Source organism: Phyllobates terribilis, unplaced genomic scaffold (assembly GCF_046119375.1).
Source record: "Phyllobates terribilis strain yellow unplaced genomic scaffold, ASM4611937v1 Scaffold_376__1_contigs__length_1858288, whole genome shotgun sequence".
Taxonomy (NCBI): domain Eukaryota; kingdom Metazoa; phylum Chordata; class Amphibia; order Anura; family Dendrobatidae; genus Phyllobates; species Phyllobates terribilis.
Genome location: NW_027363136.1, coordinates 1,300,613 through 1,325,930, shown reverse-complemented (window position 1 = coordinate 1,325,930; position 25,318 = coordinate 1,300,613). Strand labels below are relative to the sequence as shown.

General features: G+C 45.1%; 15 non-coding genes and 3 pseudogenes across 15 annotated transcripts; all 18 read left to right on the top strand.

Annotated features, from left to right (window-relative positions):
- The first annotated feature begins 658 nt into the window (after positions 1–658).
- LOC141223179 (U2 spliceosomal RNA) lies at positions 659–849 on the top strand. Its single transcript, XR_012290817.1, has one exon. It is a non-coding gene; the product is annotated as a U2 spliceosomal RNA (small nuclear RNA).
- A 1,115-nt stretch (positions 850–1,964) lies between these two features.
- On the top strand, positions 1,965–2,145 carry LOC141223442 (U2 spliceosomal RNA; annotated as a pseudogene).
- A 1,115-nt stretch (positions 2,146–3,260) lies between these two features.
- On the top strand, positions 3,261–3,451 carry LOC141223178 (U2 spliceosomal RNA). Its single transcript, XR_012290816.1, has one exon. It is a non-coding gene; the product is annotated as a U2 spliceosomal RNA (small nuclear RNA).
- Positions 3,452–4,566: 1,115 nt separating this feature from the next.
- On the top strand, positions 4,567–4,757 carry LOC141223379 (U2 spliceosomal RNA). The gene has a single exon (XR_012291007.1). It is a non-coding gene; the product is annotated as a U2 spliceosomal RNA (small nuclear RNA).
- A 1,115-nt stretch (positions 4,758–5,872) lies between these two features.
- Positions 5,873–6,063, top strand: LOC141223378 (U2 spliceosomal RNA). The gene has a single exon (XR_012291006.1). It is a non-coding gene; the product is annotated as a U2 spliceosomal RNA (small nuclear RNA).
- A 1,115-nt stretch (positions 6,064–7,178) lies between these two features.
- On the top strand, positions 7,179–7,369 carry LOC141223177 (U2 spliceosomal RNA). The gene has a single exon (XR_012290815.1). It is a non-coding gene; the product is annotated as a U2 spliceosomal RNA (small nuclear RNA).
- A 1,115-nt stretch (positions 7,370–8,484) lies between these two features.
- Positions 8,485–8,675, top strand: LOC141223569 (U2 spliceosomal RNA). Its single transcript, XR_012291137.1, has one exon. It is a non-coding gene; the product is annotated as a U2 spliceosomal RNA (small nuclear RNA).
- Positions 8,676–9,789: 1,114 nt separating this feature from the next.
- Positions 9,790–9,980, top strand: LOC141223568 (U2 spliceosomal RNA). Its single transcript, XR_012291136.1, has one exon. It is a non-coding gene; the product is annotated as a U2 spliceosomal RNA (small nuclear RNA).
- A 1,115-nt stretch (positions 9,981–11,095) lies between these two features.
- On the top strand, positions 11,096–11,276 carry LOC141223440 (U2 spliceosomal RNA; annotated as a pseudogene).
- Positions 11,277–12,391: 1,115 nt separating this feature from the next.
- Positions 12,392–12,582, top strand: LOC141223567 (U2 spliceosomal RNA). The gene has a single exon (XR_012291135.1). It is a non-coding gene; the product is annotated as a U2 spliceosomal RNA (small nuclear RNA).
- A 1,115-nt stretch (positions 12,583–13,697) lies between these two features.
- Positions 13,698–13,888, top strand: LOC141223566 (U2 spliceosomal RNA). The gene has a single exon (XR_012291134.1). It is a non-coding gene; the product is annotated as a U2 spliceosomal RNA (small nuclear RNA).
- A 1,115-nt stretch (positions 13,889–15,003) lies between these two features.
- Positions 15,004–15,184, top strand: LOC141223439 (U2 spliceosomal RNA; annotated as a pseudogene).
- A 1,115-nt stretch (positions 15,185–16,299) lies between these two features.
- Positions 16,300–16,490, top strand: LOC141223565 (U2 spliceosomal RNA). Its single transcript, XR_012291133.1, has one exon. It is a non-coding gene; the product is annotated as a U2 spliceosomal RNA (small nuclear RNA).
- Positions 16,491–17,605: 1,115 nt separating this feature from the next.
- On the top strand, positions 17,606–17,796 carry LOC141223377 (U2 spliceosomal RNA). The gene has a single exon (XR_012291005.1). It is a non-coding gene; the product is annotated as a U2 spliceosomal RNA (small nuclear RNA).
- A 1,115-nt stretch (positions 17,797–18,911) lies between these two features.
- LOC141223563 (U2 spliceosomal RNA) lies at positions 18,912–19,102 on the top strand. Its single transcript, XR_012291131.1, has one exon. It is a non-coding gene; the product is annotated as a U2 spliceosomal RNA (small nuclear RNA).
- Positions 19,103–20,217: 1,115 nt separating this feature from the next.
- Positions 20,218–20,408, top strand: LOC141223376 (U2 spliceosomal RNA). The gene has a single exon (XR_012291004.1). It is a non-coding gene; the product is annotated as a U2 spliceosomal RNA (small nuclear RNA).
- A 1,115-nt stretch (positions 20,409–21,523) lies between these two features.
- On the top strand, positions 21,524–21,714 carry LOC141223562 (U2 spliceosomal RNA). The gene has a single exon (XR_012291130.1). It is a non-coding gene; the product is annotated as a U2 spliceosomal RNA (small nuclear RNA).
- A 1,115-nt stretch (positions 21,715–22,829) lies between these two features.
- Positions 22,830–23,020, top strand: LOC141223561 (U2 spliceosomal RNA). The gene has a single exon (XR_012291129.1). It is a non-coding gene; the product is annotated as a U2 spliceosomal RNA (small nuclear RNA).
- The last annotated feature ends 2,298 nt before the right edge of the window (positions 23,021–25,318 follow it).

The following is a 25,318-nucleotide window of genomic DNA, read 5'->3' as shown; positions in this document are numbered from 1 at the left end:
CTTTTTTGGTTTGCTACAATGCCTTTTCTGAAACGTTGTCTCCTTCTGCTGGAACACTGACTTCTTTCATTTAATGCCTGCAGACTATAAAAGAGAACCCAACCCAAAAAGTTTGGTTGATTAGTCTGTGGCATTCTGTTAAACTGTTGCTTATGGCGGTCTCTGTGAGCTTCTCAGCGACATTCAGCCAGCCAGGTATCCTGCCTGCAGTAGATGGAATGTGGCAATGGAACGCTGGCTGCGCGTGTCATAATAGGCTCTGAGCCTTTATATACCTGTGCACAGCAGCAGCCACCTTCAGTCTGCTGCTGGACAGCCAGCAGCAGCAGCAGCAGGAGAGGTATGTAATCAGGAGCCCTCCTGCTAAGGGTAGACAGCTGCTCGTTCCACCCCACCCCCGCCTTAATTGGTTCTCCTCCCTTCCAACGGTGTTGAGGCGGGTGGGAACAGCAGGGGGTGAAGGTGCTGTGTTTAAAGAGGTGGAGTTATGCAGATCTAAAACGCGTGGATTGCAGCAGCAGCAAGCCGAAAAGTGCAGGCATGTAAGGGATCTAGAGGTTGACAACATGTCTTCTTAACGGGAGTCCAGGAGCTCATCTCCACAAATGGACTTTTCAGGATCCTTGGGTGGCTCCGTAGTTTGAAACCAATTCTGGTTATCGCTTCTCGGCCTTTTGGCTAAGATCAAGTGTAGTATCTGTTCTTATCAGTTTAATATCTGATACGTCCCCTATCTGGGGACCATATATTAAATGGATTTTTAGAACAGGGAGATGGAAAAAGAGCTTGCTCTGTCCACTCCACGCATTGACCTGGTATTGCAGTATCTCCAGGACCGGTGCACCCCTTCTTTAATGCAGTTTCTAAAATCAGAAAGAATTGAATTCAATGTTTTTTGTTCATTTTGCTTGTTTGTCGGATTTTGGGATGGACTCTTTGGCTTTGCTTTTCTTCTCCTCATTGGATTTTTCATGTTCAAAGTTGCAGAAGCCAGATTACAAGCTCATTTTGGTTCAACTTCAGCAACTGTGCATTGCATTGCCATGTAATGTGATGCAATGCTATCTTTCTAGCTCTCCCTTTTTACTTCCTTTTGGATAAACAGACATATTAGGCAAGCATTTTGGAGCTTTCACCTAAATAACTACAGGTGGTGAGATAAGCTGCACAATATAATTGACCTTTCAGTATATTGTTGCACACACACCATCTATTTAGCAAATGCCCTTGTTATCAACAGCAGCCTTTTAAACTCACCTGAGCTAACAGGTATGTGCGCTGGTTACTCTGCTGCGCTTAAAATTTCTTTTTTGGTTTGCTACAATGCCTTTTCTGAAACGTTGTCTCCTTCTGCTGGAACACTGACTTCTTTCATTTAATGCCTGCAGACTATAAAAGAGAACCCAACCCAAAAAGTTTGGTTGATTAGTCTGTGGCATTCTGTTAAACTGTTGCTTATGGCGGTCTCTGTGAGCTTCTCAGCGACATTCAGCCAGCCAGGTATCCTGCCTGCAGTAGATGGAATGTGGCAATGGAACGCTGGCTGCGCGTGTCATAATAGGCTCTGAGCCTTTATATACCTGTGCACAGCAGCAGCCACCTTCAGTCTGCTGCTGGACAGCCAGCAGCAGCAGCAGCAGGAGAGGTATGTAATCAGGAGCCCTCCTGCTAAGGGTAGACAGCTGCTCGTTCCACCCCACCCCCCGCCTTAATTGGTTCTCCTCCCTTCCAACGGTGTTGAGGCGGGTGGGAACAGCAGGGGGTGAAGGTGCTGTGTTTAAAGAGGTGGAGTTATGCAGATCTAAAACGCGTGGATTGCAGCAGCAGCAAGCCGAAAAGTGCAGGCATGTAAGGGATCTAGAGGTTGACAACATGTCTTCTTAACGGGAGTCCAGGAGCTCATCTCCACAAATGGACTTTTCAGGATCCTTGGGTGGCTCCGTAGTTTGAAACCAATTCTGGTTATCGCTTCTCGGCCTTTTGGCTAAGATCAAGTGTAGTATCTGTTTAATATCTGATACGTCCCCTATCTGGGGACCATATATTAAATGGATTTTTAGAACAGGGAGATGGAAAAAGAGCTTGCTCTGTCCACTCCACGCATTGACCTGGTATTGCAGTATCTCCAGGACCGGTGCACCCCTTCTTTAATGCAGTTTCTAAAATCAGAAAGAATTGAATTCAATGTTTTTTGTTCATTTTGCTTGTTTGTCGGATTTTGGGATGGACTCTTTGGCTTTGCTTTTCTTCTCCTCATTGGATTTTTCATGTTCAAAGTTGCAGAAGCCAGATTACAAGCTCATTTTGGTTCAACTTCAGCAACTGTGCATTGCATTGCCATGTAATGTGATGCAATGCTATCTTTCTAGCTCTCCCTTTTTACTTCCTTTTGGATAAACAGACATATTAGGCAAGCATTTTGGAGCTTTCACCTAAATAACTACAGGTGGTGAGATAAGCTGCACAATATAATTGACCTTTCAGTATATTGTTGCACACACACCATCTATTTAGCAAATGCCCTTGTTATCAACAGCAGCCTTTTAAACTCACCTGAGCTAACAGGTATGTGCGCTGGTTACTCTGCTGCGCTTAAAATTTCTTTTTTGGTTTGCTACAATGCCTTTTCTGAAACGTTGTCTCCTTCTGCTGGAACACTGACTTCTTTCATTTAATGCCTGCAGACTATAAAAGAGAACCCAACCCAAAAAGTTTGGTTGATTAGTCTATGGCATTCTGTTAAACTGTTGCTTATGGCGGTCTCTGTGAGCTTCTCAGCGACATTCAGCCAGCCAGGTATCCTGCCTGCAGTAGATGGAATGTGGCAATGGAACGCTGGCTGCGCGTGTCATAATAGGCTCTGAGCCTTTATATACCTGTGCACAGCAGCAGCCACCTTCAGTCTGCTGCTGGACAGCCAGCAGCAGCAGCAGCAGGAGAGGTATGTAATCAGGAGCCCTCCTGCTAAGGGTAGACAGCTGCTCGTTCCACCCCACCCCCCGCCTTAATTTGTTCTCCTCCCTTCCAACGGTGTTGAGGCGGGTGGGAACAGCAGGGGGTGAAGGTGCTGTGTTTAAAGAGGTGGAGTTATGCAGATCTAAAACGCGTGGATTGCAGCAGCAGCAAGCCGAAAAGTGCAGGCATGTAAGGGATCTAGAGGTTGACAACATGTCTTCTTAACGGGAGTCCAGGAGCTCATCTCCACAAATGGACTTTTCAGGATCCTTGGGTGGCTCCGTAGTTTGAAACCAATTCTGGTTATCGCTTCTCGGCCTTTTGGCTAAGATCAAGTGTAGTATCTGTTCTTATCAGTTTAATATCTGATACGTCCCCTATCTGGGGACCATATATTAAATGGATTTTTAGAACAGGGAGATGGAAAAAGAGCTTGCTCTGTCCACTCCACGCATTGACCTGGTATTGCAGTATCTCCAGGACCGGTGCACCCCTTCTTTAATGCAGTTTCTAAAATCAGAAAGAATTGAATTCAATGTTTTTTGTTCATTTTGCTTGTTTGTCGGATTTTGGGATGGACTCTTTGGCTTTGCTTTTCTTCTCCTCATTGGATTTTTCATGTTCAAAGTTGCAGAAGCCAGATTACAAGCTCATTTTGGTTCAACTTCAGCAACTGTGCATTGCATTGCCATGTAATGTGATGCAATGCTATCTTTCTAGCTCTCCCTTTTTACTTCCTTTTGGATAAACAGACATATTAGGCAAGCATTTTGGAGCTTTCACCTAAATAACTACAGGTGGTGAGATAAGCTGCACAATATAATTGACCTTTCAGTATATTGTTGCACACACACCATCTATTTAGCAAATGCCCTTGTTATCAACAGCAGCCTTTTAAACTCACCTGAGCTAACAGGTATGTGCGCTGGTTACTCTGCTGTGCTTAAAATTTCTTTTTTGGTTTGCTACAATGCCTTTTCTGAAACGTTGTCTCCTTCTGCTGGAACACTGACTTCTTTCATTTAATGCCTGCAGACTATAAAAGAGAACCCAACCCAAAAAGTTTGGTTGATTAGTCTGTGGCATTCTGTTAAACTGTTGCTTATGGCGGTCTCTGTGAGCTTCTCAGCGACATTCAGCCAGCCAGGTATCCTGCCTGCAGTAGATGGAATGTGGCAATGGAACGCTGGCTGCGCGTGTCATAATAGGCTCTGAGCCTTTATATACCTGTGCACAGCAGCAGCCACCTTCAGTCTGCTGCTGGACAGCCAGCAGCAGCAGCAGCAGGAGAGGTATGTAATCAGGAGCCCTCCTGCTAAGGGTAGACAGCTGCTCGTTCCACCCCACCCCCCGCCTTAATTGGTTCTCCTCCCTTCCAACGGTGTTGAGGCGGGTGGGAACAGCAGGGGGTGAAGGTGCTGTGTTTAAAGAGGTGGAGTTATGCAGATCTAAAACGCGTGGATTGCAGCAGCAGCAAGCCGAAAAGTGCAGGCATGTAAGGGATCTAGAGGTTGACAACATGTCTTCTTAACGGGAGTCCAGGAGCTCATCTCCACAAATGGACTTTTCAGGATCCTTGGGTGGCTCCGTAGTTTGAAACCAATTCTGGTTATCGCTTCTCGGCCTTTTGGCTAAGATCAAGTGTAGTATCTGTTCTTATCAGTTTAATATCTGATACGTCCCCTATCTGGGGACCATATATTAAATGGATTTTTAGAACAGGGAGATGGAAAAGGAGCTTGCTCTGTCCACTCCACGCATTGACCTGGTATTGCAGTATCTCCAGGACCGGTGCACCCCTTCTTTAATGCAGTTTCTAAAATCAGAAAGAATTGAATTCAATGTTTTTTGTTCATTTTGCTTGTTTGTCGGATTTTGGGATGGACTCTTTGGCTTTGCTTTTCTTCTCCTCATTGGATTTTTCATGTTCAAAGTTGCAGAAGCCAGATTACAAGCTCATTTTGGTTCAACTTCAGCAACTGTGCATTGCATTGCCATGTAATGTGATGCAATGCTATCTTTCTAGCTCTCCCTTTTTACTTCCTTTTGGATAAACAGACATATTAGGCAAGCATTTTGGAGCTTTCACCTAAATAACTACAGGTGGTGAGATAAGCTGCACAATATAATTGACCTTTCAGTATATTGTTGCACACACACCATCTATTTAGCAAATGCCCTTGTTATCAACAGCAGCCTTTTAAACTCACCTGAGCTAACAGGTATGTGCGCTGGTTACTCTGCTGCGCTTAAAATTTCTTTTTTGGTTTGCTACAATGCCTTTTCTGAAACGTTGTCTCCTTCTGCTGGAACACTGACTTCTTTCATTTAATGCCTGCAGACTATAAAAGAGAACCCAACCCAAAAAGTTTGGTTGATTAGTCTGTGGCATTCTGTTAAACTGTTGCTTATGGCGGTCTCTGTGAGCTTCTCAGCGACATTCAGCCAGCCAGGTATCCTGCCTGCAGTAGATGGAATGTGGCAATGGAACGCTGGCTGCGCGTGTCATAATAGGCTCTGAGCCTTTATATACCTGTGCACAGCAGCAGCCACCTTCAGTCTGCTGCTGGACAGCCAGCAGCAGCAGCAGCAGGAGAGGTATGTAATCAGGAGCCCTCCTGCTAAGGGTAGACAGCTGCTCGTTCCACCCCACCCCCCGCCTTAATTGGTTCTCCTCCCTTCCAACGGTGTTGAGGCGGGTGGGAACAGCAGGGGGTGAAGGTGCTGTGTTTAAAGAGGTGGAGTTATGCAGATCTAAAACGCGTGGATTGCAGCAGCAGCAAGCCGAAAAGTGCAGGCATGTAAGGGATCTAGAGGTTGACAACATGTCTTCTTAACGGGAGTCCAGGAGCTCATCTCCACAAATGGACTTTTCAGGATCCTTGGGTGGCTCCGTAGTTTGAAACCAATTCTGGTTATCGCTTCTCGGCCTTTTGGCTAAGATCAAGTGTAGTATCTGTTCTTATCAGTTTAATATCTGATACGTCCCCTATCTGGGGACCATATATTAAATGGATTTTTAGAACAGGGAGATGGAAAAGGAGCTTGCTCTGTCCACTCCACGCATTGACCTGGTATTGCAGTATCTCCAGGACCGGTGCACCCCTTCTTTAATGCAGTTTCTAAAATCAGAAAGAATTGAATTCAATGTTTTTTGTTCATTTTGCTTGTTTGTCGGATTTTGGGATGGACTCTTTGGCTTTGCTTTTCTTCTCCTCATTGGATTTTTCATGTTCAAAGTTGCAGAAGCCAGATTACAAGCTCATTTTGGTTCAACTTCAGCAACTGTGCATTGCATTGCCATGTAATGTGATGCAATGCTATCTTTCTAGCTCTCCCTTTTTACTTCCTTTTGGATAAACAGACATATTAGGCAAGCATTTTGGAGCTTTCACCTAAATAACTACAGGTGGTGAGATAAGCTGCACAATATAATTGACCTTTCAGTATATTGTTGCACACACACCATCTATTTAGCAAATGCCCTTGTTATCAACAGCAGCCTTTTAAACTCACCTGAGCTAACAGGTATGTGCGCTGGTTACTCTGCTGCGCTTAAAATTTCTTTTTTGGTTTGCTACAATGCCTTTTCTGAAACGTTGTCTCCTACTGCTGGAACACTGACTTCTTTCATTTAATGCCTGCAGACTATAAAAGAGAACCCAACCCAAAAAGTTTGGTTGATTAGTCTGTGGCATTCTGTTAAACTGTTGCTTATGGCGGTCTCTGTGAGCTTCTCAGCGACATTCAGCCAGCCAGGTATCCTGCCTGCAGTAGATGGAATGTGGCAATGGAACGCTGGCTGCGCGTGTCATAATAGGCTCTGAGCCTTTATATACCTGTGCACAGCAGCAGCCACCTTCAGTCTGCTGCTGGACAGCCAGCAGCAGCAGCAGCAGGAGAGGTATGTAATCAGGAGCCCTCCTGCTAAGGGTAGACAGCTGCTCGTTCCACCCCACCCCCCGCCTTAATTGGTTCTCCTCCCTTCCAACGGTGTTGAGGCGGGTGGGAACAGCAGGGGGTGAAGGTGCTGTGTTTAAAGAGGTGGAGTTATGCAGATCTAAAACGCGTGGATTGCAGCAGCAGCAAGCCGAAAAGTGCAGGCATGTAAGGGATCTAGAGGTTGACAACATGTCTTCTTAACGGGAGTCCAGGAGCTCATCTCCACAAATGGACTTTTCAGGATCCTTGGGTGGCTCCGTAGTTTGAAACCAATTCTGGTTATCGCTTCTCGGCCTTTTGGCTAAGATCAAGTGTAGTATCTGTTCTTATCAGTTTAATATCTGATACGTCCCCTATCTGGGGACCATATATTAAATGGATTTTTAGAACAGGGAGATGGAAAAAGAGCTTGCTCTGTCCACTCCACGCATTGACCTGGTATTGCAGTATCTCCAGGACCGGTGCACCCCTTCTTTAATGCAGTTTCTAAAATCAGAAAGAATTGAATTCAATGTTTTTTGTTCATTTTGCTTGTTTGTCGGATTTTGGGATGGACTCTTTGGCTTTGCTTTTCTTCTCCTCATTGGATTTTTCATGTTCAAAGTTGCAGAAGCCAGATTACAAGCTCATTTTGGTTCAACTTCAGCAACTGTGCATTGCATTGCCATGTAATGTGATGCAATGCTATCTTTCTAGCTCTCCCTTTTTACTTCCTTTTGGATAAACAGACATATTAGGCAAGCATTTTGGAGCTTTCACCTAAATAACTACAGGTGGTGAGATAAGCTGCACAATATAATTGACCTTTCAGTATATTGTTGCACACACACCATCTATTTAGCAAATGCCCTTGTTATCAACAGCAGCCTTTTAAACTCACCTGAGCTAACAGGTATGTGCGCTGGTTACTCTGCTGCGCTTAAAATTTCTTTTTTGGTTTGCTACAATGCCTTTTCTGAAACGTTGTCTCCTTCTGCTGGAACACTGACTTCTTTCATTTAATGCCTGCAGACTATAAAAGAGAACCCAACCCAAAAAGTTTGGTTGATTAGTCTGTGGCATTCTGTTAAACTGTTGCTTATGGCGGTCTCTGTGAGCTTCTCAGCGACATTCAGCCAGCCAGGTATCCTGCCTGCAGTAGATGGAATGTGGCAATGGAACGCTGGCTGCGCGTGTCATAATAGGCTCTGAGCCTTTATATACCTGTGCACAGCAGCAGCCACCTTCAGTCTGCTGCTGGACAGCCAGCAGCAGCAGCAGCAGGAGAGGTATGTAATCAGGAGCCCTCCTGCTAAGGGTAGACAGCTGCTCGTTCCACCCCACCCCCCGCCTTAATTGGTTCTCCTCCCTTCCAACGGTGTTGAGGCGGGTGGGAACAGCAGGGGGTGAAGGTGCTGTGTTTAAAGAGGTGGAGTTATGCAGATCTAAAACGCGTGGATTGCAGCAGCAGCAAGCCGAAAAGTGCAGGCATGTAAGGGATCTAGAGGTTGACAACATGTCTTCTTAACGGGAGTCCAGGAGCTCATCTCCACAAATGGACTTTTCAGGATCCTTGGGTGGCTCCGTAGTTTGAAACCAATTCTGGTTATCGCTTCTCGGCCTTTTGGCTAAGATCAAGTGTAGTATCTGTTCTTATCAGTTTAATATCTGATACGTCCCCTATCTGGGGACCATATATTAAATGGATTTTTAGAACAGGGAGATGGAAAAAGAGCTTGCTCTGTCCACTCCACGCATTGACCTGGTATTGCAGTATCTCCAGGACCGGTGCACCCCTTCTTTAATGCAGTTTCTAAAATCAGAAAGAATTGAATTCAATGTTTTTTGTTCATTTTGCTTGTTTGTCGGATTTTGGGATGGACTCTTTGGCTTTGCTTTTCTTCTCCTCATTGGATTTTTCATGTTCAAAGTTGCAGAAGCCAGATTACAAGCTCATTTTGGTTCAACTTCAGCAACTGTGCATTGCATTGCCATGTAATGTGATGCAATGCTATCTTTCTAGCTCTCCCTTTTTACTTCCTTTTGGATAAACAGACATATTAGGCAAGCATTTTGGAGCTTTCACCTAAATAACTACAGGTGGTGAGATAAGCTGCACAATATAATTGACCTTTCAGTATATTGTTGCACACACACCATCTATTTAGCAAATGCCCTTGTTATCAACAGCAGCCTTTTAAACTCACCTGAGCTAACAGGTATGTGCGCTGGTTACTCTGCTGCGCTTAAAATTTCTTTTTTGGTTTGCTACAATGCCTTTTCTGAAACGTTGTCTCCTTCTGCTGGAACACTGACTTCTTTCATTTAATGCCTGCAGACTATAAAAGAGAACCCAACCCAAAAAGTTTGGTTGATTAGTCTGTGGCATTCTGTTAAACTGTTGCTTATGGCGGTCTCTGTGAGCTTCTCAGCGACATTCAGCCAGCCAGGTATCCTGCCTGCAGTAGATGGAATGTGGCAATGGAACGCTGGCTGCGCGTGTCATAATAGGCTCTGAGCCTTTATATACCTGTGCACAGCAGCAGCCACCTTCAGTCTGCTGCTGGACAGCCAGCAGCAGCAGCAGCAGGAGAGGTATGTAATCAGGAGCCCTCCTGCTAAGGGTAGACAGCTGCTCGTTCCACCCCACCCCCGCCTTAATTGGTTCTCCTCCCTTCCAACGGTGTTGAGGCGGGTGGGAACAGCAGGGGGTGAAGGTGCTGTGTTTAAAGAGGTGGAGTTATGCAGATCTAAAACGCGTGGATTGCAGCAGCAGCAAGCCGAAAAGTGCAGGCATGTAAGGGATCTAGAGGTTGACAACATGTCTTCTTAACGGGAGTCCAGGAGCTCATCTCCACAAATGGACTTTTCAGGATCCTTGGGTGGCTCCGTAGTTTGAAACCAATTCTGGTTATCGCTTCTCGGCCTTTTGGCTAAGATCAAGTGTAGTATCTGTTCTTATCAGTTTAATATCTGATACGTCCCCTATCTGGGGACCATATATTAAATGGATTTTTAGAACAGGGAGATGGAAAAAGAGCTTGCTCTGTCCACTCCACGCATTGACCTGGTATTGCAGTATCTCCAGGACCGGTGCACCCCTTCTTTAATGCAGTTTCTAAAATCAGAAAGAATTGAATTCAATGTTTTTTGTTCATTTTGCTTGTTTGTCGGATTTTGGGATGGACTCTTTGGCTTTGCTTTTCTTCTCCTCATTGGATTTTTCATGTTCAAAGTTGCAGAAGCCAGATTACAAGCTCATTTTGGTTCAACTTCAGCAACTGTGCATTGCATTGCCATGTAATGTGATGCAATGCTATCTTTCTAGCTCTCCCTTTTTACTTCCTTTTGGATAAACAGACATATTAGGCAAGCATTTTGGAGCTTTCACCTAAATAACTACAGGTGGTGAGATAAGCTGCACAATATAATTGACCTTTCAGTATATTGTTGCACACACACCATCTATTTAGCAAATGCCCTTGTTATCAACAGCAGCCTTTTAAACTCACCTGAGCTAACAGGTATGTGCGCTGGTTACTCTGCTGCGCTTAAAATTTCTTTTTTGGTTTGCTACAATGCCTTTTCTGAAACGTTGTCTCCTTCTGCTGGAACACTGACTTCTTTCATTTAATGCCTGCAGACTATAAAAGAGAACCCAACCCAAAAAGTTTGGTTGATTAGTCTGTGGCATTCTGTTAAACTGTTGCTTATGGCGGTCTCTGTGAGCTTCTCAGCGACATTCAGCCAGCCAGGTATCCTGCCTGCAGTAGATGGAATGTGGCAATGGAACGCTGGCTGCGCGTGTCATAATAGGCTCTGAGCCTTTATATACCTGTGCACAGCAGCAGCCACCTTCAGTCTGCTGCTGGACAGCCAGCAGCAGCAGCAGCAGGAGAGGTATGTAATCAGGAGCCCTCCTGCTAAGGGTAGACAGCTGCTCGTTCCACCCCACCCCCCGCCTTAATTGGTTCTCCTCCCTTCCAACGGTGTTGAGGCGGGTGGGAACAGCAGGGGGTGAAGGTGCTGTGTTTAAAGAGGTGGAGTTATGCAGATCTAAAACGCGTGGATTGCAGCAGCAGCAAGCCGAAAAGTGCAGGCATGTAAGGGATCTAGAGGTTGACAACATGTCTTCTTAACGGGAGTCCAGGAGCTCATCTCCACAAATGGACTTTTCAGGATCCTTGGGTGGCTCCGTAGTTTGAAACCAATTCTGGTTATCGCTTCTCGGCCTTTTGGCTAAGATCAAGTGTAGTATCTGTTTAATATCTGATACGTCCCCTATCTGGGGACCATATATTAAATGGATTTTTAGAACAGGGAGATGGAAAAAGAGCTTGCTCTGTCCACTCCACGCATTGACCTGGTATTGCAGTATCTCCAGGACCGGTGCACCCCTTCTTTAATGCAGTTTCTAAAATCAGAAAGAATTGAATTCAATGTTTTTTGTTCATTTTGCTTGTTTGTCGGATTTTGGGATGGACTCTTTGGCTTTGCTTTTCTTCTCCTCATTGGATTTTTCATGTTCAAAGTTGCAGAAGCCAGATTACAAGCTCATTTTGGTTCAACTTCAGCAACTGTGCATTGCATTGCCATGTAATGTGATGCAATGCTATCTTTCTAGCTCTCCCTTTTTACTTCCTTTTGGATAAACAGACATATTAGGCAAGCATTTTGGAGCTTTCACCTAAATAACTACAGGTGGTGAGATAAGCTGCACAATATAATTGACCTTTCAGTATATTGTTGCACACACACCATCTATTTAGCAAATGCCCTTGTTATCAACAGCAGCCTTTTAAACTCACCTGAGCTAACAGGTATGTGCGCTGGTTACTCTGCTGCGCTTAAAATTTCTTTTTTGGTTTGCTACAATGCCTTTTCTGAAACGTTGTCTCCTTCTGCTGGAACACTGACTTCTTTCATTTAATGCCTGCAGACTATAAAAGAGAACCCAACCCAAAAAGTTTGGTTGATTAGTCTATGGCATTCTGTTAAACTGTTGCTTATGGCGGTCTCTGTGAGCTTCTCAGCGACATTCAGCCAGCCAGGTATCCTGCCTGCAGTAGATGGAATGTGGCAATGGAACGCTGGCTGCGCGTGTCATAATAGGCTCTGAGCCTTTATATACCTGTGCACAGCAGCAGCCACCTTCAGTCTGCTGCTGGACAGCCAGCAGCAGCAGCAGCAGGAGAGGTATGTAATCAGGAGCCCTCCTGCTAAGGGTAGACAGCTGCTCGTTCCACCCCACCCCCCGCCTTAATTGGTTCTCCTCCCTTCCAACGGTGTTGAGGCGGGTGGGAACAGCAGGGGGTGAAGGTGCTGTGTTTAAAGAGGTGGAGTTATGCAGATCTAAAACGCGTGGATTGCAGCAGCAGCAAGCCGAAAAGTGCAGGCATGTAAGGGATCTAGAGGTTGACAACATGTCTTCTTAACGGGAGTCCAGGAGCTCATCTCCACAAATGGACTTTTCAGGATCCTTGGGTGGCTCCGTAGTTTGAAACCAATTCTGGTTATCGCTTCTCGGCCTTTTGGCTAAGATCAAGTGTAGTATCTGTTCTTATCAGTTTAATATCTGATACGTCCCCTATCTGGGGACCATATATTAAATGGATTTTTAGAACAGGGAGATGGAAAAAGAGCTTGCTCTGTCCACTCCACGCATTGACCTGGTATTGCAGTATCTCCAGGACCGGTGCACCCCTTCTTTAATGCAGTTTCTAAAATCAGAAAGAATTGAATTCAATGTTTTTTGTTCATTTTGCTTGTTTGTCGGATTTTGGGATGGACTCTTTGGCTTTGCTTTTCTTCTCCTCATTGGATTTTTCATGTTCAAAGTTGCAGAAGCCAGATTACAAGCTCATTTTGGTTCAACTTCAGCAACTGTGCATTGCATTGCCATGTAATGTGATGCAATGCTATCTTTCTAGCTCTCCCTTTTTACTTCCTTTTGGATAAACAGACATATTAGGCAAGCATTTTGGAGCTTTCACCTAAATAACTACAGGTGGTGAGATAAGCTGCACAATATAATTGACCTTTCAGTATATTGTTGCACACACACCATCTATTTAGCAAATGCCCTTGTTATCAACAGCAGCCTTTTAAACTCACCTGAGCTAACAGGTATGTGCGCTGGTTACTCTGCTGCGCTTAAAATTTCTTTTTTGGTTTGCTACAATGCCTTTTCTGAAACGTTGTCTCCTTCTGCTGGAACACTGACTTCTTTCATTTAATGCCTGCAGACTATAAAAGAGAACCCAACCCAAAAAGTTTGGTTGATTAGTCTATGGCATTCTGTTAAACTGTTGCTTATGGCGGTCTCTGTGAGCTTCTCAGCGACATTCAGCCAGCCAGGTATCCTGCCTGCAGTAGATGGAATGTGGCAATGGAACGCTGGCTGCGCGTGTCATAATAGGCTCTGAGCCTTTATATACCTGTGCACAGCAGCAGCCACCTTCAGTCTGCTGCTGGACAGCCAGCAGCAGCAGCAGCAGGAGAGGTATGTAATCAGGAGCCCTCCTGCTAAGGGTAGACAGCTGCTCGTTCCACCCCACCCCCCGCCTTAATTGGTTCTCCTCCCTTCCAACGGTGTTGAGGCGGGTGGGAACAGCAGGGGGTGAAGGTGCTGTGTTTAAAGAGGTGGAGTTATGCAGATCTAAAACGCGTGGATTGCAGCAGCAGCAAGCCGAAAAGTGCAGGCATGTAAGGGATCTAGAGGTTGACAACATGTCTTCTTAACGGGAGTCCAGGAGCTCATCTCCACAAATGGACTTTTCAGGATCCTTGGGTGGCTCCGTAGTTTGAAACCAATTCTGGTTATCGCTTCTCGGCCTTTTGGCTAAGATCAAGTGTAGTATCTGTTCTTATCAGTTTAATATCTGATACGTCCCCTATCTGGGGACCATATATTAAATGGATTTTTAGAACAGGGAGATGGAAAAAGAGCTTGCTCTGTCCACTCCACGCATTGACCTGGTATTGCAGTATCTCCAGGACCGGTGCACCCCTTCTTTAATGCAGTTTCTAAAATCAGAAAGAATTGAATTCAATGTTTTTTGTTCATTTTGCTTGTTTGTCGGATTTTGGGATGGACTCTTTGGCTTTGCTTTTCTTCTCCTCATTGGATTTTTCATGTTCAAAGTTGCAGAAGCCAGATTACAAGCTCATTTTGGTTCAACTTCAGCAACTGTGCATTGCATTGCCATGTAATGTGATGCAATGCTATCTTTCTAGCTCTCCCTTTTTACTTCCTTTTGGATAAACAGACATATTAGGCAAGCATTTTGGAGCTTTCACCTAAATAACTACAGGTGGTGAGATAAGCTGCACAATATAATTGACCTTTCAGTATATTGTTGCACACACACCATCTATTTAGCAAATGCCCTTGTTATCAACAGCAGCCTTTTAAACTCACCTGAGCTAACAGGTATGTGCGCTGGTTACTCTGCTGCGCTTAAAATTTCTTTTTTGGTTTGCTACAATGCCTTTTCTGAAACGTTGTCTCCTTCTGCTGGAACACTGACTTCTTTCATTTAATGCCTGCAGACTATAAAAGAGAACCCAACCCAAAAAGTTTGGTTGATTAGTCTGTGGCATTCTGTTAAACTGTTGCTTATGGCGGTCTCTGTGAGCTTCTCAGCGACATTCAGCCAGCCAGGTATCCTGCCTGCAGTAGATGGAATGTGGCAATGGAACGCTGGCTGCGCGTGTCATAATAGGCTCTGAGCCTTTATATACCTGTGCACAGCAGCAGCCACCTTCAGTCTGCTGCTGGACAGCCAGCAGCAGCAGCAGCAGGAGAGGTATGTAATCAGGAGCCCTCCTGCTAAGGGTAGACAGCTGCTCGTTCCACCCCACCCCCCGCCTTAATTGGTTCTCCTCCCTTCCAACGGTGTTGAGGCGGGTGGGAACAGCAGGGGGTGAAGGTGCTGTGTTTAAAGAGGTGGAGTTATGCAGATCTAAAACGCGTGGATTGCAGCAGCAGCAAGCCGAAAAGTGCAGGCATGTAAGGGATCTAGAGGTTGACAACATGTCTTCTTAACGGGAGTCCAGGAGCTCATCTCCACAAATGGACTTTTCAGGATCCTTGGGTGGCTCCGTAGTTTGAAACCAATTCTGGTTATCGCTTCTCGGCCTTTTGGCTAAGATCAAGTGTAGTATCTGTTTAATATCTGATACGTCCCCTATCTGGGGACCATATATTAAATGGATTTTTAGAACAGGGAGATGGAAAAAGAGCTTGCTCTGTCCACTCCACGCATTGACCTGGTATTGCAGTATCTCCAGGACCGGTGCACCCCTTCTTTAATGCAGTTTCTAAAATCAGAAAGAATTGAATTCAATGTTTTTTGTTCATTTTGCTTGTTTGTCGGATTTTGGGATGGACTCTTTGGCTTTGCTTTTCTTCTCCTCATTGGATTTTTCATGTTCAAAGTTGCAGAAGCCAGATTACAAGCTCATTTTGGTTCAACTTCAGCAACTGTGCATTGCATTGCCATGTAATGTGATGCAATGCTATCTTTCTAGCTCTCCCTTTTTACTTCCTTTTGGATAAACAGACATATTAGGCAAGCATTTTGGAGCTTTCACCTAAATAACTACAGGTGGTGAGATAAGCTGCACAATATAATTGACCTTTCAGTATATTGTTGCACACACACCATCTATTTAGCAAATGCCCTTGTTATCAACAGCAGCCTTTTAAACTCACCTGAGCTAACAGGTATGTGCGCTGGTTACTCTGCTGCACTTAAAATTTCTTTTTTGGTTTGCTACAATGCCTTTTCTGAAACGTTGTCTCCTTCTGCTGGAACACTGACTTCTTTCATTTAATGCCTGCAGACTATAAAAGAGAACCCAACCCAAAAAGTTTGGTTGATTAGTCTATGGCATTCTGTTAAACTGTTGCTTATGGCGGTCTCTGTGAGCTTCTCAGCGACATTCAGCCAGCCAGGTATCCTGCCTGCAGTAGATGGAATGTGGCAATGGAACGCTGGCTGCGCGTGTCATAATAGGCTCTGAGCCTTTATATACCTGTGCACAGCAGCAGCCACCTTCAGTCTGCTGCTGGACAGCCAGCAGCAGCAGCAGCAGGAGAGGTATGTAATCAGGAGCCCTCCTGCTAAGGGTAGACAGCTGCTCGTTCCACCCCACCCCCCGCCTTAATTGGTTCTCCTCCCTTCCAACGGTGTTGAGGCGGGTGGGAACAGCAGGGGGTGAAGGTGCTGTGTTTAAAGAGGTGGAGTTATGCAGATCTAAAACGCGTGGATTGCAGCAGCAGCAAGCCGAAAAGTGCAGGCATGTAAGGGATCTAGAGGTTGACAACATGTCTTCTTAACGGGAGTCCAGGAGCTCATCTCCACAAATGGACTTTTCAGGATCCTTGGGTGGCTCCGTAGTTTGAAACCAATTCTGGTTATCGCTTCTCGGCCTTTTGGCTAAGATCAAGTGTAGTATCTGTTCTTATCAGTTTAATATCTGATACGTCCCCTATCTGGGGACCATATATTAAATGGATTTTTAGAACAGGGAGATGGAAAAAGAGCTTGCTCTGTCCACTCCACGCATTGACCTGGTATTGCAGTATCTCCAGGACCGGTGCACCCCTTCTTTAATGCAGTTTCTAAAATCAGAAAGAATTGAATTCAATGTTTTTTGTTCATTTTGCTTGTTTGTCGGATTTTGGGATGGACTCTTTGGCTTTGCTTTTCTTCTCCTCATTGGATTTTTCATGTTCAAAGTTGCAGAAGCCAGATTACAAGCTCATTTTGGTTCAACTTCAGCAACTGTGCATTGCATTGCCATGTAATGTGATGCAATGCTATCTTTCTAGCTCTCCCTTTTTACTTCCTTTTGGATAAACAGACATATTAGGCAAGCATTTTGGAGCTTTCACCTAAATAACTACAGGTGGTGAGATAAGCTGCACAATATAATTGACCTTTCAGTATATTGTTGCACACACACCATCTATTTAGCAAATGCCCTTGTTATCAACAGCAGCCTTTTAAACTCACCTGAGCTAACAGGTATGTGCGCTGGTTACTCTGCTGCGCTTAAAATTTCTTTTTTGGTTTGCTACAATGCCTTTTCTGAAACGTTGTCTCCTTCTGCTGGAACACTGACTTCTTTCATTTAATGCCTGCAGACTATAAAAGAGAACCCAACCCAAAAAGTTTGGTTGATTAGTCTGTGGCATTCTGTTAAACTGTTGCTTATGGCGGTCTCTGTGAGCTTCTCAGCGACATTCAGCCAGCCAGGTATCCTGCCTGCAGTAGATGGAATGTGGCAATGGAACGCTGGCTGCGCGTGTCATAATAGGCTCTGAGCCTTTATATACCTGTGCACAGCAGCAGCCACCTTCAGTCTGCTGCTGGACAGCCAGCAGCAGCAGCAGCAGGAGAGGTATGTAATCAGGAGCCCTCCTGCTAAGGGTAGACAGCTGCTCGTTCCACCCCACCCCCCGCCTTAATTGGTTCTCCTCCCTTCCAACGGTGTTGAGGCGGGTGGGAACAGCAGGGGGTGAAGGTGCTGTGTTTAAAGAGGTGGAGTTATGCAGATCTAAAACGCGTGGATTGCAGCAGCAGCAAGCCGAAAAGTGCAGGCATGTAAGGGATCTAGAGGTTGACAACATGTCTTCTTAACGGGAGTCCAGGAGCTCATCTCCACAAATGGACTTTTCAGGATCCTTGGGTGGCTCCGTAGTTTGAAACCAATTCTGGTTATCGCTTCTCGGCCTTTTGGCTAAGATCAAGTGTAGTATCTGTTCTTATCAGTTTAATATCTGATACGTCCCCTATCTGGGGACCATATATTAAATGGATTTTTAGAACAGGGAGATGGAAAAGGAGCTTGCTCTGTCCACTCCACGCATTGACCTGGTATTGCAGTATCTCCAGGACCGGTGCACCCCTTCTTTAATGCAGTTTCTAAAATCAGAAAGAATTGAATTCAATGTTTTTTGTTCATTTTGCTTGTTTGTCGGATTTTGGGATGGACTCTTTGGCTTTGCTTTTCTTCTCCTCATTGGATTTTTCATGTTCAAAGTTGCAGAAGCCAGATTACAAGCTCATTTTGGTTCAACTTCAGCAACTGTGCATTGCATTGCCATGTAATGTGATGCAATGCTATCTTTCTAGCTCTCCCTTTTTACTTCCTTTTGGATAAACAGACATATTAGGCAAGCATTTTGGAGCTTTCACCTAAATAACTACAGGTGGTGAGATAAGCTGCACAATATAATTGACCTTTCAGTATATTGTTGCACACACACCATCTATTTAGCAAATGCCCTTGTTATCAACAGCAGCCTTTTAAACTCACCTGAGCTAACAGGTATGTGCGCTGGTTACTCTGCTGCGCTTAAAATTTCTTTTTTGGTTTGCTACAATGCCTTTTCTGAAACGTTGTCTCCTACTGCTGGAACACTGACTTCTTTCATTTAATGCCTGCAGACTATAAAAGAGAACCCAACCCAAAAAGTTTGGTTGATTAGTCTGTGGCATTCTGTTAAACTGTTGCTTATGGCGGTCTCTGTGAGCTTCTCAGCGACATTCAGCCAGCCAGGTATCCTGCCTGCAGTAGATGGAATGTGGCAATGGAACGCTGGCTGCGCGTGTCATAATAGGCTCTGAGCCTTTATATACCTGTGCACAGCAGCAGCCACCTTCAGTCTGCTGCTGGACAGCCAGCAGCAGCAGCAGCAGGAGAGGTATGTAATCAGGAGCCCTCCTGCTAAGGGTAGACAGCTGCTCGTTCCACCCCACCCCCCGCCTTAATTGGTTCTCCTCCCTTCCAACGGTGTTGAGGCGGGTGGGAACAGCAGGGGGTGAAGGTGCTGTGTTTAAAGAGGTGGAGTTATGCAGATCTAAAACGCGTGGATTGCAGCAGCAGCAAGCCGAAAAGTGCAGGCATGTAAGGGATCTAGAGGTTGACAACATGTCTTCTTAACGGGAGTCCAGGAGCTCATCTTCACAAATGGACTTTTCAGGATCCTTGGGTGGCTCCGTAGTTTGAAACCAATTCTGGTTATCGCTTCTCGGCCTTTTGGCTAAGATCAAGTGTAGTATCTGTTCTTATCAGTTTAATATCTGATACGTCCCCTATCTGGGGACCATATATTAAATGGATTTTTAGAACAGGGAGATGGAAAAAGAGCTTGCTCTGTCCACTCCACGCATTGACCTGGTATTGCAGTATCTCCAGGACCGGTGCACCCCTTCTTTAATGCAGTTTCTAAAATCAGAAAGAATTGAATTCAATGTTTTTTGTTCATTTTGCTTGTTTGTCGGATTTTGGGATGGACTCTTTGGCTTTGCTTTTCTTCTCCTCATTGGATTTTTCATGTTCAAAGTTGCAGAAGCCAGATTACAAGCTCATTTTGGTTCAACTTCAGCAACTGTGCATTGCATTGCCATGTAATGTGATGCAATGCTATCTTTCTAGCTCTCCCTTTTTACTTCCTTTTGGATAAACAGACATATTAGGCAAGCATTTTGGAGCTTTCACCTAAATAACTACAGGTGGTGAGATAAGCTGCACAATATAATTGACCTTTCAGTATATTGTTGCACACACACCATCTATTTAGCAAATGCCCTTGTTATCAACAGCAGCCTTTTAAACTCACCTGAGCTAACAGGTATGTGCGCTGGTTACTCTGCTGCGCTTAAAATTTCTTTTTTGGTTTGCTACAATGCCTTTTCTGAAACGTTGTCTCCTTCTGCTGGAACACTGACTTCTTTCATTTAATGCCTGCAGACTATAAAAGAGAACCCAACCCAAAAAGTTTGGTTGATTAGTCTGTGGCATTCTGTTAAACTGTTGCTTATGGCGGTCTCTGTGAGCTTCTCAGCGACATTCAGCCAGCCAGGTATCCTGCCTGCAGTAGATGGAATGTGGCAATGGAACGCTGGCTGCGCGTGTCATAATAGGCTCTGAGCCTTTATATACCTGTGCACAGCAGCAGCCACCTTCAGTCTGCTGCTGGACAGCCAGCAGCAGCAGCAGCAGGAGAGGTATGTAATCAGGAGCCCTCCTGCTAAGGGTAGACAGCTGCTCGTTCCACCCCACCCCCCGCCTTAATTGGTTCTCCTCCCTTCCAACGGTGTTGAGGCGGGTGGGAACAGCAGGGGGTGAAGGTGCTGTGTTTAAAGAGGTGGAGTTATGCAGATCTAAAACGCGTGGATTGCAGCAGCAGCAAGCCGAAAAGTGCAGGCATGTAAGGGATCTAGAGGTTGACAACATGTCTTCTTAACGGGAGTCCAGGAGCTCATCTCCACAAATGGACTTTTCAGGATCCTTGGGTGGCTCCGTAGTTTGAAACCAATTCTGGTTATCGCTTCTCGGCCTTTTGGCTAAGATCAAGTGTAGTATCTGTTCTTATCAGTTTAATATCTGATACGTCCCCTATCTGGGGACCATATATTAAATGGATTTTTAGAACAGGGAGATGGAAAAGGAGCTTGCTCTGTCCACTCCACGCATTGACCTGGTATTGCAGTATCTCCAGGACCGGTGCACCCCTTCTTTAATGCAGTTTCTAAAATCAGAAAGAATTGAATTCAATGTTTTTTGTTCATTTTGCTTGTTTGTCGGATTTTGGGATGGACTCTTTGGCTTTGCTTTTCTTCTCCTCATTGGATTTTTCATGTTCAAAGTTGCAGAAGCCAGATTACAAGCTCATTTTGGTTCAACTTCAGCAACTGTGCATTGCATTGCCATGTAATGTGATGCAATGCTATCTTTCTAGCTCTCCCTTTTTACTTCCTTTTGGATAAACAGACATATTAGGCAAGCATTTTGGAGCTTTCACCTAAATAACTACAGGTGGTGAGATAAGCTGCACAATATAATTGACCTTTCAGTATATTGTTGCACACACACCATCTATTTAGCAAATGCCCTTGTTATCAACAGCAGCCTTTTAAACTCACCTGAGCTAACAGGTATGTGCGCTGGTTACTCTGCTGCGCTTAAAATTTCTTTTTTGGTTTGCTACAATGCCTTTTCTGAAACGTTGTCTCCTACTGCTGGAACACTGACTTCTTTCATTTAATGCCTGCAGACTATAAAAGAGAACCCAACCCAAAAAGTTTGGTTGATTAGTCTGTGGCATTCTGTTAAACTGTTGCTTATGGCGGTCTCTGTGAGCTTCTCAGCGACATTCAGCCAGCCAGGTATCCTGCCTGCAGTAGATGGAATGTGGCAATGGAACGCTGGCTGCGCGTGTCATAATAGGCTCTGAGCCTTTATATACCTGTGCACAGCAGCAGCCACCTTCAGTCTGCTGCTGGACAGCCAGCAGCAGCAGCAGCAGGAGAGGTATGTAATCAGGAGCCCTCCTGCTAAGGGTAGACAGCTGCTCGTTCCACCCCACCCCCCGCCTTAATTGGTTCTCCTCCCTTCCAACGGTGTTGAGGCGGGTGGGAACAGCAGGGGGTGAAGGTGCTGTGTTTAAAGAGGTGGAGTTATGCAGATCTAAAACGCGTGGATTGCAGCAGCAGCAAGCCGAAAAGTGCAGGCATGTAAGGGATCTAGAGGTTGACAACATGTCTTCTTAACGGGAGTCCAGGAGCTCATCTTCACAAATGGACTTTTCAGGATCCTTGGGTGGCTCCGTAGTTTGAAACCAATTCTGGTTATCGCTTCTCGGCCTTTTGGCTAAGATCAAGTGTAGTATCTGTTCTTATCAGTTTAATATCTGATACGTCCCCTATCTGGGGACCATATATTAAATGGATTTTTAGAACAGGGAGATGGAAAAAGAGCTTGCTCTGTCCACTCCACGCATTGACCTGGTATTGCAGTATCTCCAGGACCGGTGCACCCCTTCTTTAATGCAGTTTCTAAAATCAGAAAGAATTGAATTCAATGTTTTTTGTTCATTTTGCTTGTTTGTCGGATTTTGGGATGGACTCTTTGGCTTTGCTTTTCTTCTCCTCATTGGATTTTTCATGTTCAAAGTTGCAGAAGCCAGATTACAAGATCATTTTGGTTCAACTTCAGCAACTGTGCATTGCATTGCCATGTAATGTGATGCAATGCTATCTTTCTAGCTCTCCCTTTTTACTTCCTTTTGGATAAACAGACATATTAGGCAAGCATTTTGGAGCTTTCACCTAAATAACTACAGGTGGTGAGATAAGCTGCACAATATAATTGACCTTTCAGTATATTGTTGCACACACACCATCTATTTAGCAAATGCCCTTGTTATCAACAGCAGCCTTTTAAACTCACCTGAGCTAACAGGTATGTGCGCTGGTTACTCTGCTGCGCTTAAAATTTCTTTTTTGGTTTGCTACAATGCCTTTTCTGAAACGTTGTCTCCTTCTGCTGGAACACTGACTTCTTTCATTTAATGCCTGCAGACTATAAAAGAGAACCCAACCCAAAAAGTTTGGTTGATTAGTCTGTGGCATTCTGTTAAACTGTTGCTTATGGCGGTCTCTGTGAGCTTCTCAGCGACATTCAGCCAGCCAGGTATCCTGCCTGCAGTAGATGGAATGTGGCAATGGAACGCTGGCTGCGCGTGTCATAATAGGCTCTGAGCCTTTATATACCTGTGCACAGCAGCAGCCACCTTCAGTCTGCTGCTGGACAGCCAGCAGCAGCAGCAGCAGGAGAGGTATGTAATCAGGAGCCCTCCTGCTAAGGGTAGACAGCTGCTCGTTCCACCCCACCCCCCGCCTTAATTGGTTCTCCTCCCTTCCAACGGTGTTGAGGCTGGTGGGAACAGCAGGGGGTGAAGGTGCTGTGTTTAAAGAGGTGGAGTTATGCAGATCTAAAACGCGTGGATTTCAGCAGCAGCAAGCCGAAAAGTGCAGGCATGTAAGGGATCTAGAGGTTGACAACATGTCTTCTTAACGGGAGTCCAGGAGCTCATCTCCACAAATGGACTTTTCAGGATCCTTGGGTGGCTCCGTAGTTTGAAACCAATTCTGGTTATCGCTTCTCGGCCTTTTGGCTAAGATCAAGTGTAGTATCTGTTCTTATCAGTTTAATATCTGATACGTCCCCTATCTGGGGACCATATATTAAATGGATTTTTAGAACAGGGAGATGGAAAAAGAGCTTGCTCTGTCCACTCCACGCATTGACCTGGTATTGCAGTATCTCCAGGACCGGTGCACCCCTTTTTTAATGCAGTTTCTAAAATCAGAAAGAATTGAATTCAATGTTTTTTGTTCATTTTGCTTGTTTGTCGGATTTTGGGATGGACTCTTTGGCTTTGCTTTTCTTCTCCTCATTGGATTTTTCATGTTCAAAGTTGCAGAAGCCAGATTACAAGCTCATTTTGGTTCAACTTCAGCAACTGTGCATTGCATTGCCATGTAATGTGATGCAATGCTATCTTTCTAGCTCTCCCTTTTTACTTCCTTTTGGATAAACAGACATATTAGGCAAGCATTTTGGAGCTTTCACCTAAATAACTACAGGTGGTGAGATAAGCTGCACAATATAATTGACCTTTCAGTATATTGTTGCACACACACCATCTATTTAGCAAATGCCCTTGTTATCAACAGCAGCCTTTTAAACTCACCTGAGCTAACAGGTATGTGCGCTGGTTACTCTGCTGCGCTTAAAATTTCTTTTTTGGTTTGCTACAATGCCTTTTCTGAAACGTTGTCTCCTTCTGCTGGAACACTGACTTCTTTCATTTAATGCCTGCAGACTATAAAAGAGAACCCAACCCAAAAAGTTTGGTTGATTAGTCTGTGGCATTCTGTTAAACTGTTGCTTATGGCGGTCTCTGTGAGCTTCTCAGCGACATTCAGCCAGCCAGGTATCCTGCCTGCAGTAGATGGAATGTGGCAATGGAACGCTGGCTGCGCGTGTCATAATAGGCTCTGAGCCTTTATATACCTGTGCACAGCAGCAGCCACCTTCAGTCTGCTGCTGGACAGCCAGCAGCAGCAGCAGCAGGAGAGGTATGTAATCAGGAGCCCTCCTGCTAAGGGTAGACAGCTGCTCGTTCCACCCCACCCCCCGCCTTAATTGGTTCTCCTCCCTTCCAACGGTGTTGAGGCGGGTGGGAACAGCAGGGGGTGAAGGTGCTGTGTTTAAAGAGGTGGAGTTATGCAGATCTAAAACGCGTGGATTGCAGCAGCAGCAAGCCGAAAAGTGCAGGCATGTAAGGGATCTAGAGGTTGACAACATGTCTTCTTAACGGGAGTCCAGGAGCTCATCTCCACAAATGGACTTTTCAGGATCCTTGGGTGGCTCCGTAGTTTGAAACCAATTCTGGTTATCGCTTCTCGGCCTTTTGGCTACGATCAAGTGCTTTATTGCAGGAGATTGTGGTTGAAGGGCACTCGGGTACCCCTCTCCTTGGCCTGGCAGGATCGTCCACTTTGGTGGACTTAACCTGCTTGCTGCTATTAGGGAGAGGGCTTAGTCCCAGGGTAACGAGTTGCGATCCCCCAGCTTCCAGGTGTTTTTCGCTGCAAGAACACTGGGAGCGCAGATTGCAAGCGGCTCCAATTTGCAACCTTGTTGCGTTTTTCCATGGAGGTTGACCCTAACCTCGTGCCTCTTTATGCGAGGCTAAAAAACTCTATCCGAGTTCACTTCACGGCGGGTGGCTCGGATATGAGGAAATTAGGGTATGTAGTCCAGGACGTGCTCAGGAACCTTCTTGGCGTACAAAGGAATGAAATTCTCTCCATCCAGGATTATCCCAGAAGAGGTGACTATGACATCACATTCACCGGAGAAGGTATTTTTAGAGATGTACTAGAAAAGTTAAAAAAAGTTGAAAATAGTCCTGTTTTGAAAGGGATACAAATTGTTGAGCACGTCCTGGATGAGGTAAGACTGGTTATTGTAAAAGTATTTTCGCCCTTTGTTTCTGCTCCAGAAGTAATGTCATTTCTAGCAATTTATTTTAAAAGTGTTAAATGTATTGGGAAGATATTAAACGAATATAACATATGGACATCTAAGTGGAAATTCCTTGTGAAGTGTACAAGAGATCCAAATACACCAGGTGGTATACGGCTCCCCCCTGCCCGTTTCAAAATTGGGCAAACAAATGGGGATTTCTTCTTTTCTGGGATGCCAGTATATTGCAGAAACTGTGGGCGCTATGGTCATTCAAAAGAAAACTGTCATGTATCATGTAGAAATTGTGCTAGTGAAGAACATGAGACAAAAGAATGCCCTAAGGAAAAGAAATGCAGTTTTTGCCAGACTCCAGGTCACTTTTATTTTTCTTGCCCTCACAGATTTCGGGAAGATGAGCAAAAGGGGAAGTCCAAGACGTCCGACCAAGGACCAAAAGATCAGACCACCCCTCAGGAGGAGGAACAACAACCTGGAGCCTCTGGAGACAATAAGGGCGTACCAAATAGTGAAGTGTCTCCAGAGTCTATGACAGGTAAAATACCAAATCCCAAAACCTGGCTGCAGGACCTGCGGGAGTCCAAAAGGA